Source organism: Adiantum capillus-veneris, chromosome 16, assembly GCF_014529385.1.
Source record: "Adiantum capillus-veneris isolate H3 chromosome 16, ASM1452938v2, whole genome shotgun sequence".
In the NCBI taxonomy this organism is placed as follows: Eukaryota; Viridiplantae; Streptophyta; class Polypodiopsida; order Polypodiales; family Pteridaceae; genus Adiantum; species Adiantum capillus-veneris.
In genome coordinates, this window is record NC_140946.1 from 57921588 (window position 1) to 57935968 (window position 14381).

The window sequence follows — 14381 nt, forward strand, 5'->3', positions numbered from 1 at the left end:
TTGTAGACCACATCAATTCCAGTGTCTTTCATCGGGTAGTTTCTGCAAAATCGTTTTCAATCAGGAGCAAAATGGAAAACAAAAACGTCGTGCTATGATACCATGTTGAGAGAGAAATAGAGCATAGAAATAGAACCCCAAGTGTGTAGAGTACACACATGAGACGATGTATATATAGAGGGGACCTGGGTGCCATATATAGAGAAGCCATATATTGAGTAGCTTCACATATAAGCTCAACATATCATACACATGAAAACAGTTGCAGAGACGTTCAAGCTGTAGATGCATTTTGAAAAGATTATGAGCACATACTAAAGCACCTAAAAAACACTAAGTAAAGAATTATGATACATCCCAAGATGTCTGGGCTGATATACGTGAGGCAAATTGAGTAGAAGCGATGGATGTAGTATATGCGCACTCTTGCCTATTCTCTTCCAAACAACATCTTTCTTAAACTTCGTGAGATGTGGGTTTCCACCGAACAAAATTGAGACACAATTTCTATGAGTTTGATCGTTAAGAAGCTTCATCTATGCAGTTGATGATGACAAGCATCTAGGGGAGGTGCCCCTTCCTCCACATCATGTTGCAGCCAAAAATTGGTAGCACTGACAGCTCTTCGATGAATTTCTAAAGCCTTGGCAGCATCTCTACTACTTATTTGATTGTTACTTAGACCTGCTCCTTTGAGGGCATGTCATGACACTAACCCATTTAAAAAACAACTCGTTATTTGAATGAGGTGTCTTCCCCTCAGATAATGTATGAAAAATGTTCGAGAAAATATGTAATGGAATTTGCCTATTCAATTTGAGAGTAGCGGAATTTAATGAGAGTACTTTCAAGAAATGATTTTGTGAGCATAGCGGGTAGACATAATTGAAGATAGAAACATAATTATAGCAATTAGTTAACTTGGCATGGACAATACTTTTGCAAGAGAGAGAATTTAGAGAACATGACAACGGTTGAGGACCGGATTTATGTGGAGCCGGTCCCCCCTCCAATAGGCATTTGTATTATGATTTCTCCCATAAAGAGAGACTTGTTACAATACATTCTTCGTGTTCCTTGGGACCTAGGTGAAGCAATGAAGATGGAAAGCTTCATGCATCACCATCATAGCATAACCTAAACTTGAAGAAAGCTTTAACTATACCAAGCCTCAGGCCCAAGACCTCAAACACCTTCGAAGGTGGAGAGAGCTAGTAGGGAATGAGGGTAGGGAAGAGGAAGAAGAAACATTTCATACGAGAAAGAGCTAGTTCCTCACTTATCATAACTCTTGTGCTAGCATACATAATAGCATAGTAATGAACAAGAAATAGATGGTAAGCTCAAGCATTGAATCATGGCTCTTGGATGGATTTGCACTCCATAGCCAAGAGTTTTGGTGTAGGCTCTCAACCTCTACTTGCTTGGAGAAGGAGAGGGAGTTCTTGCACTTTGCATAGTACACAATGAGAGTGTTTGTGAGTGTGTGTGGGTGAGTATACCCCCTAAGCACCCCCCTAGCTTGCTTGGGTTGACCCCCCCTTGTAGCTCATGCTTGAAGCTCATTGGACCCCTCCAGGCCTAGCCAATCACAAGTAGGAGCCATTACAAGCAACATGGGTAGCCTTGGGACAAGTGTCCCCCTTTCCCCTTTGAGAGAGAGGACTTGATAAATGCACAATCAATTAATTAAATATCCTAAATTATCATTGGACCCCTTGGGTGGCCAACCAATAGGCTTCAGGCACACCATGAGGGCAACATGGAAAGGAACTTGACAAGTGTCCTTGCTGCCTCTTCAAGCTGGGACTTCCCTTGTGTGTGTGTGTGTGTGTGTTGTCTCTCATCCCCCCCCCTTGTAGGCTCTCCCCCCTCCTTGTAGGGATCTTTTTGACTTTGGATAAGCAAGCCCCTTAGTCATCAAGCATGACTAAGCACTTGAAGTAGGGGGTGTTCCCACGAGCATCTCAGGCAAGCTTCTCAAGGCACTTCAAGCACCTTAATCATGCACCAAGTCAAGCACCTCAAGCATGGAGCCAGTCAAGCACGTCAAGCATCTTAATCAAGCACCTCAAGCAGGACAAGCACCTCAAGCACGACAAGCACCTTGAGCTTGGGCCGGGTTCCCACCTCAAGCTCAGCCCTAGCTTACCTAAGGTCAAAGGACTTTTACACACATTATTGGAGGTCTTCAATGAAGCTAACCCTAAGGTCTTATGCTCCATTGGTTAGCCTTGCTCTTGATGGACCATCTCCCATTTGGGCCCCTTTACTATTGGCCCCGTGTTGAGATAGATCTATAAGCACATATCTATATCTTAACACTTGTTCCCATTTATTCTCCCACATTAAGTGATCAATTTAATATGAGAAAATCGTTTGGGTTGGTTAGATATTAGATTTTATGACAAAATAACTCTCTCAATTGTTTCCGATGTAGGTTGCAACATTGAGAACGTTTGATGAAGGAAGAGTTGATATAGAATCTTTTTTGAAGACCCTCAGAAAGCCCATTTGTATGAGTATGCCAATACTTAGCAATTGCCCTACATAATTTCTTTGCCTCTCTCTCATCAATGTGACCATCGTCATGCGTTCGTGCCATTCTCTTCTGATTACTTCTTTGTTCCCTCTTCTTTGCAGCACAATAGTTCCGCAGACCAGGAAGAAGTTTCCTTGGGGTGTGGTGTGTAATAGACAATGGAAGAAGATATAGGGTGCCATTGTCGACATCATGTGATTCCATGTGGAAGGAGTAACGAGGCTAATGATACAACAAACAAGACCATTGAACACATTCATATTCCTCAGGGGGGGGGGGGGGGGGAGAGAGAGAGAGAGAGAGAGAGAGAGAGAGAGAGAGAGAGAGAGAGAGAGAGAGAGAGAGAGACTAATATGATATGTTGCTGAGATACGTCCACAGTGGCCAAACAGTGTGCAAGCTAGCAGTTGTTGAATATGGTGCACCCCAAAGAATCTCTAGAGGCTATGGAGGAGAGAGAGAGAGAGAGGGAGAGAGAGAGAGAGAGAGAGAGAGAGAGAGAGAGAGAGAGAGAGAGAGAGAGCGAGAGAGAAATCATTGTGAGCCCTAAACCAAAAGACAAGCACAACTAAGGAGTCCAAAAGTAGAGGCAATCGAGAAGGGAGGGGGGGAGGGAGACAGAGCAAGAGATGGCACAGGAACAATTCTGGAGGAGGGACCCATTGAGTGAGTGTTGTAGAGTCCACAAGTAGTGGCAGTAGCGAGAGAATATTCAATAGCCTTTAATGGGATAAGTCAATTTTCTATATGTTTAAAAATTCCAAGTCCGCATGCCTTATTTCCTCCCCCTTTATACTTTTACTTATAGCATTTGAAACTAAACGACCCACATCCCACTCTCTCTCCTCCCAAAGGAGTGTCCAAGACACTCCTTTTTGGAACCACCTAAGTATGCTAACACTTAATTGGACCATCTGATGGAAATAAAAAAATTTGTACCACATGTTTAGCTAGTAAAAAATGCTCCAATTAACTCGTTGACAAATTCATCAAATGCTTCAATATAGCTTTAAATGTTGTTATTTTACTTATACGAAAGAAATCATCCAAGTATCTTTTCAAGCTGTTATGGAGCATGATTTTTTTTTATCTTCAACTTGTAGACACTTATTAAGACCATCACACAAGATTTCAATTTAGATCAATGGTGATAAACAAGAAAAAAGGTATCCTATTTTGAGAAGAAGAATATATAAAATTTGTTTGGAATGGGAATGGTTTCCAGTCTCAATGCTTCGATTACTTGAAAATTTTACATGACATGAATGATGTGGTGGATGTAGTATTTTTTGAAAATGTAATGAACATCGATCTTAGCTTGAAGTGAAGATGCAATTCCCGTAACCTACAGACACCATATAACCAAGTTGTTAGTGAAAGCATTAAAATCTCTGTACAAATTAAACTTGTGAGTAGTGTTTCAACATCTAACTCTATTAGATTCTAAATCAGTTATTTGACTATGATTATGTAGGTCTCCTCCCCAACATAATAAATTCTTGGAAAAACCCATTCAAGCTTAAGCTCAAATCAAATTTTGAAGTAAGCATCACATGTATGATGAGTCATTTATTAACTTTCCCTAACTATTTCTTTGTTTTAGACTAGATATAGTTAGTTGAGATACACTTTACAAAGTTACCATCCAAAAGATAACTTTTTATATCACACAAACGTTGACATTTTATTCATGTATTTTTGTAAGTAAACCCCAATTGGGGATGGTTGAAAGAGAGAAAAGGATTCATGCTTACTTGGATTTATGTTTGTAATTTGTCCAACTCCGCGAAAATCGCAATTTCCTTCATTTTCTTTATTTGCTTGCCAATAGGAGTTCATGGCAAAGGATGCATGGGCAATAAGGTTGTTTGGCTCAAAACATGGCTGCTTATCTTTAATGGGGGAGCAAAATTTAGGGTTGGAACCACATGCATAATCTAAAATCCCTTGTAAGCTCTTGTTATCCGAGGTTACCTTGGCAATGCACCACTGGTTGCCAGAACTCAATGTGGGTGGTGGTGGAGAGGATATTGATGGAGTCACCGAAATCGATTCACCATTGCCACTACTGTACATGCAGTTGCCATGGCCTGTTTGTGCATGTGAGGTAGAGGCTAATCAAACATACATACACATATATATGCATACACACATATGATTTGAACGAGCCCATTCAAATTTATGCTCAAAGTAGATTGTTGACTAAGCATCATATGTACAATCACTCAATTATTTACTTTCCTTCACAATTTCTCTCTTTTAGACTGGAACTTGTTAGTTGAGAGATACTTGACAACATTACCATCAAAGGTTTCTAAGTAGAATTTTTATTGTTTGGCTCCTAACGATAACTTGTTATATCACTAGAACATTGACATTGCATTCATGCATTGTGTAAGGTAAAACCCAATTGGGGATGGTCGAAAGAATGCTTACTTGGATTTGTGTAAGTGACTTGTCCAATTCCACCAAAATCACAATTTCCGCCATTTGCTTTGTTTGCTTGCCAGTATGAGTTCATGGCAAATGATGCATGGGCATTGAGGGTGTTCGGCTCAAAACATGGTTGTCCATTCTGGATGAGGGAGCAAAATTTGGCGTCGAAGTTGCATACATAGTCCAAAGACTCTTGTAAACTTTTGTTATCAGACATTTCCTTGGCAATGCACCATTGGTTGTCAGAAGTCGGTGTGGGTGTTAGTGGCGGGGAAGTCGGTGCGGATGGTGGTGGCGGGGATATTGATGGAGGAATAGATTCACTAACATTGCTATTGTAGGTGCAACTTCCGTAACCTGTATGTGCATGTGAATTAGAAACATTGTGGTGCATGAGGTAGAGACTTATATTATATATATATACACACACACTTATATAGTTATAAAAGAAAAGATACTTCTCTATATAGGTGGACACACATATTGCACATGGTCAAGCGGAATGGCATATAATGCTTACTTGGATCTGTGATGGTAATTTGTCCGATACCCCTGAAATCACAAGTGGATCCATTGGCTTTGTTGGCTTGCCAGTATGCGTTCATTGCAAATGAGGCATGGGAAATCAAGGTGTTAGGGAGGAAACAAGGTTTCTGTGGATCTTGGATAGCGGAGCAATACGCAGCATTAGAGGAGCAAATGAAGTCCAAAGCCTGCTGCAAGCTTGTGTCATTGGAAGTAGCAGCGGGAACGCACCATTGCTTGGCTCTGGCGGGAACAGCTGCTGAGTCAGTGAGGCTCACATCGTACACCCGTGTTCCGTTGGGGTAGAGAAGACCCCAATTTTTCTCAGTAGGTGCTCCTCCCTTGTGGTTCTCGTTGAAGAGAGCGAAGATGTAAGTTGGTATGGGGGTTCCCGGGTGCGAGGGGGTGCCTTGAGATGTGAGCGTCTTTTGCACGAGGGCTTCCATATAAGACGTTGCAAGCTCTGGGGTTGCACCGACGCCGCCGGCCGTGGGCCAGCCCGTTTCTGTAATGACGAGAGAGATGTTTGGAAAGCCGAGCTTGGCTATGGCCGCCCACACAGCATCAAGCTGCGCATCTAGCAGGTTTGTATACGTGAGATCTCCATCTTCAACCTGGGATCTGGTATTAGACTGGAATAGGGCGTACGGGAGCGGGATTTGTTTCGAATTGAAGGACCACGTGAGGTACGGGTAGATGTTGAGGTGGAAAGGAGAGGAGGTGTTTGAGAGGAACTCCAGGAGGGGTTTCATGATGGTGTCTGTGATATCGGCTCTGAAGCTACCGGCAGAAGGAGGATAGGAAGCGCCCAGGACGTCCGCGGCGACGGAGGTGCTCACAACGATGTTATCAGCCAGTCCGGCCTGCGTGTCCACGTGGTCAAGTCGACGGGGACGTGGTTAGATAGGGAGTTACACGTACCTAAACAGTATTAGCGGGGAGATTCGCACGTACCTGCTCAATGGCTGCCTGCATCCGGCGCATGGCGGGGACCAAGCTCAGCCACGTGGCAGTGTCGTCGTGGTTGCTCAGGATCTCGTTGCCCACGTCGACGCCAATGATTTGTGTGGCCGGGTAGTAGGGTAGGATATTGATTCCGACCCAGCGTGCAGCCGCGTCTGTGCTGTTTGCCATGCTCGTCAAGTCCTCATTCTTGACGGTGATCAGCACCGTGAGGTTGGTATTGGCCAGTGCTTTCAGCACACCGGGATCGCTGTCGAAAATCCGCACGCTGCCCACGCCCAGCTCCTCCATCAGTGCCACTGCCTGCGCAGGAGGCGGCAAGTTGTCCGCCACCCTGCCGTAGTTGATGCCCATCGTCATCGCTGATACGTCACAACCTGCAGGAGAACAACAATATACACCAGCATTTCGAGGGACTACCTTATCATAACGCAGTACATATTACAGACACATATTTTGCTTACCTACTACTCGTAACGCACAAACCGTTAACGCTAGTAACATACAACTCATCTTCATTTCTTATCGCCAACCTGCAGCTTCCAAGTTCTCCTCCTCTCCTTTTATAAAGCATGAGGAGTCTCGCCGTCCAGATATTAATCTTTTCAGTCGGGTGATAATTAATAGGGAAAATTCCCAAAATACACCTGTCAATTCCTTTTTTACAATGCTTAGCATGTAATTTGTCACAAATTATCTCGCAACAGAAGGTGACTATGTCTAAAAATAATGAAGTGATTCATCTCCAAAGCCAACTCAAATTCTAGTCTTAGCATCTTGTATTGATAGACATTCACTCTTCTTAAACATGAAAAGCTACAATTTTTTTTAATCTTTAGAGAAAATTATTCTCGCGACTAGGGGTTTTATTTTGGGAATTTTGGAAAATTTGAAAGGCATTTTGGAAATTTCCATAGGCTTAGAGGGATATTTCATAATTTTCCCTAATTAATACATGCTCCACACAAAAGCCTATAATTAACTTGTCAAAAGTACCTCAATTGCCTTTGTTTCTCAACTCTGCCAATTTTGGTAGAGTTGAAAATCAGCTCTTCTACCCCCACCGTTGGATACTCACTTTGCTTTACATACGTGAGAGCTGCTTGCGCTTTAAATACATATTCCAACCCAGAACTATTGATGAGAAAGTATCATCATGTTGTTGGGGACAATGCTCAAGTGCTAAGATCATGTTTGAATGAGTAAAATGGCACCTTATTCTAGGTGTTTTCTTCCGAATGGAATATAAACTTAGGTTGATGTATCTCTATTAATTTTCTTAAAATGTTTGCATTCAAAACCCTTCCCATTGAACTCATGTGCTACATTAACATGAATACATAAAGATGCATGATCATTATTACATAGTGGATGCATCCTTTAAAACAACAGTGGTGCCACCCAACCATCCCATAGCCAACGTGATGTCATTAGCTTTCATACACTAACAAACTTCATGAAGGATGCCTTTGCTAGTAGACTAGCAGCTTGAGTAGCAATTGAAAGTGGCGATCAAAATACCATGGAGCCTATATTGTGTCTAGGTGGAAAAAGTGCTCAATGTAAAGTGGTAAGCAAGATCCCTAGCAAACTAGTTGATTGGGTGAAAGAGACACTAAGAAGCACTACTATTGCTTCTCAGTGTCTCTTTCACCGAATCAATTAGATTTAGCGGTGGCGCAAGCAACTTCTATGAGCAGACCTTCGTGATGCGCTTCAGTTTCCATTGCACTCGGAGCGCAGTGCTTTTACAAATTCACAGAAATTCAACGAAATCTCTCTACACAGGAATCCTTGCCCCTTTATGAGTCTCCTCTCTCTCTCTCTCTCTCTCTCTCTCTCTCTCTCTCTCTCTCTCTCTCTCTCTCTCTACTTGTCCATGTTTTCTTCTCCATACATTCAATATTAAGATTAAATGTTTGTGTGTTTAATGCAGGTATGGATGTTGATGAGTTTCTTTCTTCTTTGTCACCCCAACAGAGACAGTGGTACGTGGAGCGCCATTGCTTTGGAGCAGCATCACACGTTCCTACTTCTTTAGCATCTCCCTCTGTTTCGGAGCATTCAGCGCACTCTGAAGCTTCGGTGTCGACGAGACGATCTTCACACTCGTTTAGGCACCGGCACTCTAGTGGTGGCGGCGACGGTTGTTGTGGGGATGCGGCCGTCGACGCCTCGACACTACCTCGTGTTCGACGAGGCTCTTTACCCTCCCCTTCTTTGCCCGCCCCCACTCCAGCCACAGCATCGCCATCTACACCAAGTTTTGCGCAGCTGACGGCCGATCCTAGCGGCTACACACCACTAGCTACTCCTCTAGGAGTCACTCTAGTCGACACTCCTTGCTTCGGGGCCCAGACTCTAGTGGAGACACCTGACGTCCGTACCTCCATCGACACGCCGGTAGAGACCCCTGCCGGGACACCCAGGTTCACGCGTCACTGGCGAGAGGTCTTGCCTTACTCCGTCGACTTCAGCGGCGGCATCATCTTGGATGATGAAGGCAAGAAGGTGATCTCTCGCATGCGCGGTCTTTTCTCTCAGGTGTTTAGACACTACATACTAAACACCTGAAGTGAAGTACCAAGTGATTTAAAAGACAGAGTCATTAGCTACTGCATGACGAGTTTCCTATTTGAGCACGGGATGACCGCCTCAATGAAGACCTGATAAAGGTTCGAATACACAAATACTGCAAGCACAAGTGTTCTGAAGTGCAAAAAGCAATTAAGCATGGGTGGAACATACCAAATTGGATGGCCAAAGAAGATTAGAAGAATGCGAAGAAAGCTGCGCGCGAGAATCCCGACAAGTGGAAGCAACAAAAGGAGGCAGCCATAGCGCGAGTAGAGGCAGGGAGCTCGTACCACTTGGGGAGCGGTGGGTGGGCATCATTTGAGGCCGAGTTTGTAAGCGTTTTTGAATTGCTCTTTAGGTTTGACAGTTTAGGTTTTAGAGTTTTTTAAATTCTAACATAATGGATTCTTTGTATGTTTTGATAGTGGTCGATGACAGGACGTGACCCCACACCGTACCAGCGCGAGTACGTAGGCAGGACTGGCTTAAACACCCTGATGGACATTCTGAGTTCTCGCGGCGGCATGGTTAGTATTAGGGTTTACTCTTTTCTATTTGTTGTATTGTTTTATAAATTATATGTTTATACTTACAGAAAGCTGTCTTATTGTTTTTTTTTGCAGAATCCGACAGATACGCCACTTGGACGCGATGAGACGTCTGATTAGACGACGTCAGTCTAGACGTAGCTAGATGGCATTAGTTTCCTTTTGTCATAGCATATGTATCATGAGGTGACATTGATACGTCTTTTTGAAAACCATGTAAATTTTTTCAAGAACAAAAATGGTGTTGTAACTACTACATTTTCAAAGTTTAACAATCAAGTGATTTTCCCTATGATGTGTACAATTGTCATTGATTTACTTTCATCAATTTAATTTTGTCAGTTTTGTACACAAAACTTTATTCTGCAAAAAATACTATGGACGATGGAGTTAATGCTTATATTGTCTTGTGGGTGACTACTTTGGGTCTATATTTAAGCTTGCACTTTCTTTCAAAGGTGAATCTCATCTTATCTTGGATTCATTTAGGTTTACTCAATTATTGAAACATTCAATATGGTTGATGGGTGAATGCCCTGCCACCAATTTTTTTTTCTCTCGGGCATCGCTATGACCGTCGCTATATAAGGCTCTGTAGCATCGCTATAGATGGCCTGTAAACGTTGCTATAGTTGTCGTTATAGGTGTCGCTATATAGCGACACATATAGCGACCGTTATAGCGATGCTCATAGCAACGTTCTTGTATCTATGCTATTAGCGACAGTCTTAGTAACGTCGGGGAGTATAAAAATCCAATGTATTTTCGTCGCTAACAGCGTCACAAGTGCACATAACCTCTTGTAGTTTGTCAAGAGGTTAGATAATGCAAAGGATATATGTGTCTTATAAGATCTGAACTATGTATCAGCTCCACTATGAAAATTTAAAAACATCTATTTATCGTGGCCTTTTCGGTCATGGTTTGAAGAGGGAGAGTAAAAAATGGGTTGGTGAAAGAAGAGAGGGGGATGAGAGGACATTTTTCTAGCATTTTCAACATTACCATGGAAATTACCGCGTATATTATTACCTTTATTCTCACAAATATTATCATGGTTATGACCGGTGCTTTGGCGCTAAATCATTCAAATTTTGGTATTTCTCTTTGTTTTGCTTGTGAAAAAAAACTAAAATTTGATTTTAAATTTCAAAAAAAATGGTACAAATGATATTAAAACATAGAGCGACAGCTATTTGGATAAATTAGGTTGCCGAAGGCATGCGTTCGCTCTGTGATATATATTGGGCCGCAAGAAAAATACGCATCGTGTAAGAAATAGAAGAGGCTTGCACTCTTCCACTGAATACTGCGGATGCACTTCACACGATTGACTACAATATCCATGTATTCATCACATGTTTTGAAAGTCTTTACATAGAGGTGATGACGAGCTCCCTTGCTATGAAGAGATGTTGATCAAGGATCACAATAAAGGAGCTCTTAATAACTGTACGACTAAGACGTAGTTCAATTAGTATCCATGTACCTTAAAGATAAGAGAATCGCACTTTGCTTCCATAGCCTCCTACCATTGCTCCTTTCATGCTGAAGAAATGGCTTCATTATAAGTAACGGGATCTACCTCATAGTCGAGGACGACTATGATTTCAAGAGAGAGGTAATGTCATAAAATCTAATATCTAACTAACACAAATGATTTTCTCATATTAAATTGATCACTTAATGTGGGAGAATAAACGGGAACAAGAGTTAAGATATGGGTATGTGCTTATAGATCTATCTCAACACGGGGCCAATGGTAAAGGGGCCCAAAAGGGAGATGGTCTATCAAAGAGCAAGGCTAACCAATGGAGCATAAGACCTTAGGGTTAGCTTCATTGAAGACCTCCAATAAATGTGTGTAAAAGTCCTTTGAACTTAAGTAAGCTAGGGCTGAGCTTGAGGTGGGAACCCGGCCCAAGCTCGAGGTGCTTGTCATGCTCGAGGTGCTTGTCATGCTTGAGGTGTTTTTCATGCTTGAGGTGCTTGATTAAGATGCTTGAGGTGCTTGACTGGCTCCATGCTTGAGGTGCTTGACTTGATGCATGATTAAAGTACTTGAGGTGCCTTGAGAAGCTTGCCTGAGATGCTTGTGGGAACACCCCCTAGTTCAAGTGCTTTGTCATGCTTGGTGATTAAGGTGCTTGATCACCTAAAAGTCAAAAGCATTCCTACAAGAGGGGGGGCGAGCCCTTTTCCTAGGGGCTAGAGAGAGAACACCCACTCACACACACAAGGGAAGCCCAACTTGAAGAGGCAGCAAGGACACATGTCAGGCCCCTACCCATGTTACCTTCATGTGTTGCTTGAAGCCTATTGGCTAGGCTTCAAAGGGGTCCAATGATAAATTACATGAATTATCTAATTGTTTTAGCATTTATCAAGTCCTCTCTCTCAAAGGGGAAAGGGGGACACTTGTCCCAAGGCTACCCATGTTGCTTGTAATGGCTCTTGCTTGTGATTGGCTAGGCCTGGAAGGGTCCAATGAGCTTCAGGCATGAGCTACAAGGGGGGGTCGACCCAAGCAAGCTAGGGGGGTGCCTAGGGGGTATACTCACCCACACACACTCACAAGCACTCTCATTGTGTGATATGCAAAGTGCAAGAGCTCCCTCTCCAAGCAAGTAGAGGTTGAGAGCCTACACCAACACTCTTGGCTATGGAGTGCAAATCCAACCAAGAGCCATGCTTCAATGCTTAAGCTTGCCATATCCTTCTTCTTCATTACTATGCTATTATGTATGCTAGCGAAAAGAGTATGATAAGTGAGGAACTAATTCTTTCTCCTACGAAATGTTTCTTCTTCCTCTTCCCTACCCTCATTCCCTGCTAGCTCTCTGCACCTTCGAAGGTGTTTGAGGTCTTGGGACTGAGGCTTGGGATAGTTAAAGCTTTCTTCAAGTTTATGTTATGTTTGTGGTGCATGAAGCCTTCCATCTTCATGGCATCACCTAGGTCACAAGGAACACAAAGACTGTATTGTAACAAGTCTCTCTTTATGGGAGAAATCATAATACAAATGCCTATTGGAGGGGGGACCGGCTCCACATAAATCCGGTCCTCAATTGTTGTCATGTTCTCTAAACTCTCTCTCTTGCAAAAGTATTGTCTATGCCAAGTTAACTAATTGCTATGATTATGTTGCTATCTTCAATTATGTCTACCCGCTAGGCTCACAAAATCATTTCCTTAAAGTACTCTCATTAAATTCCGCTATTCTCAAATTGAATAGGCAAATTCCATTACATTGGTATCAGATCATTTGGTTTCTCTTTTCTTGCTTAAGAAGAGAGGTCCTTAAGTAGCCTATAAATGGTTGATGTTGTTAATTATAATAGAGTAAGTGGAACTGGGATCTAATACCGGTTTTGTTAAGCCCACTATGTGGGGGATGGTGCACACCTCGGGAGCTTTGGACTTAATAATGGAGTCTTTTTAGACTTGCCTACGGCTTTACCATTATTGAGCCATAAGAAGTCCGAAAGGAGCTAGCCCTTGGCAACTCTGCTATGTTAGACCTACTCCTCTACTCTCTATAATTAACCACTTTGAGCCGTGGGTGTAGATACTTAAGAGCCGATTTTCAAAGGCTAAGAGGAGTGGCAACTAAGGTTTTGAATTGCCAAAGCATACACTAATTACATACATAAAATTTTGTTAACATGGCTGACAATAATCAAGAGAGTAGAATGAGCATTGATAGCTTTGATTTTGCACATGAAGGTGCTAATGATGATGCTCCCATGTTTGTGAATTATCTTGTGACTAGGTTGCAACAAGCTATGGGCAACCCTACCTTGCAAGCCAAAGTTACTCAACAACTTTGTGCCTATGGAATTTCCCTTCCTCTCCAAGAGGAGAGAGAGCTTAGGAGGCCTCTTGAAGAGACCCCCAAAAGAAGACTCTCTCCCATTCGAGAGGAGGAATCCAAAGAGAAAGAAAGCAATGAAAGTCTAAGTTCTTCTGAAGATGTGGCTCCACGAAGAAGGCGGTCTAGATGATCGCCTACTCCTCCCAAGAGGAAAAGAGCAACCCATAGTCCTTCTCCTCATCACTCTCAAAGGCAAGAGAGGAAACAAAGGAAGAAAAGGGCTAGGAAGAGGTCACCCTCTTCTCCTTCTTCTTCACCTTCCTTCTCTTCCGATGAAAGTTATGGCTATTCTCCTAGATAATACAAGAGGGGAGGGCATCGCAAATCATTTCCTGCATGGCGAAGGTCACAAAAGCTAAAGAAGTTCAAGGAGGGAGGAAAGAGTATCTCTTTTCTCACCTACGATGGCACCTTTGGTGCTACCGACAAAGTGTTGGCCTTCATCCAGCAATTTGATGCGGCCTTTGGGGACGAGGGCTTCACAGAGTCCTCCAAGCTACGCCATGTAGCTATGCACTTCCAAAAATCAGCTCGTCAATGGTGGGCTAGCCTTCGTGGCAATGGAGAAGCCCCAAAGACATGGAAAACTCTACGAGTTTCCATCATGAAGCAATTTCTTCCAAGCGATACTAAAGATAAAGTTCTTACCGAATGGCGCGGCTTGAAGCTCCTCTCTCATGAGTCTATCAACAAGTATGTAGATAAGTTTTGGGATTTACATCTCAAAGCTACTGTCTTTCAAAAGATAGATTTTGCCGAGCAAAGACAGCAATTCTGTGCGGGATTACCTGAAGAGATGGCCGAATATATCAACTCTCAACGGCCCGATACTATTACCGAAGTAATCCACCACACCATGGTTGCTTCACGCATCAATTTCCATCAAGGGGCTAGACGTAATGTCAAGCCCATGGAA

The 14381-nt window shown here is 42.8% G+C and overlaps 1 pseudogene; it reads right to left on the reverse strand.

Annotated features, from left to right (window-relative positions):
- Positions 1-4925: 4925 nt before the first annotated feature.
- Positions 4926-6826, reverse strand: LOC147439108 (glucan endo-1,3-beta-glucosidase pseudogene; annotated as a pseudogene).
- Positions 6827-14381: the final 7555 nt, after the last annotated feature.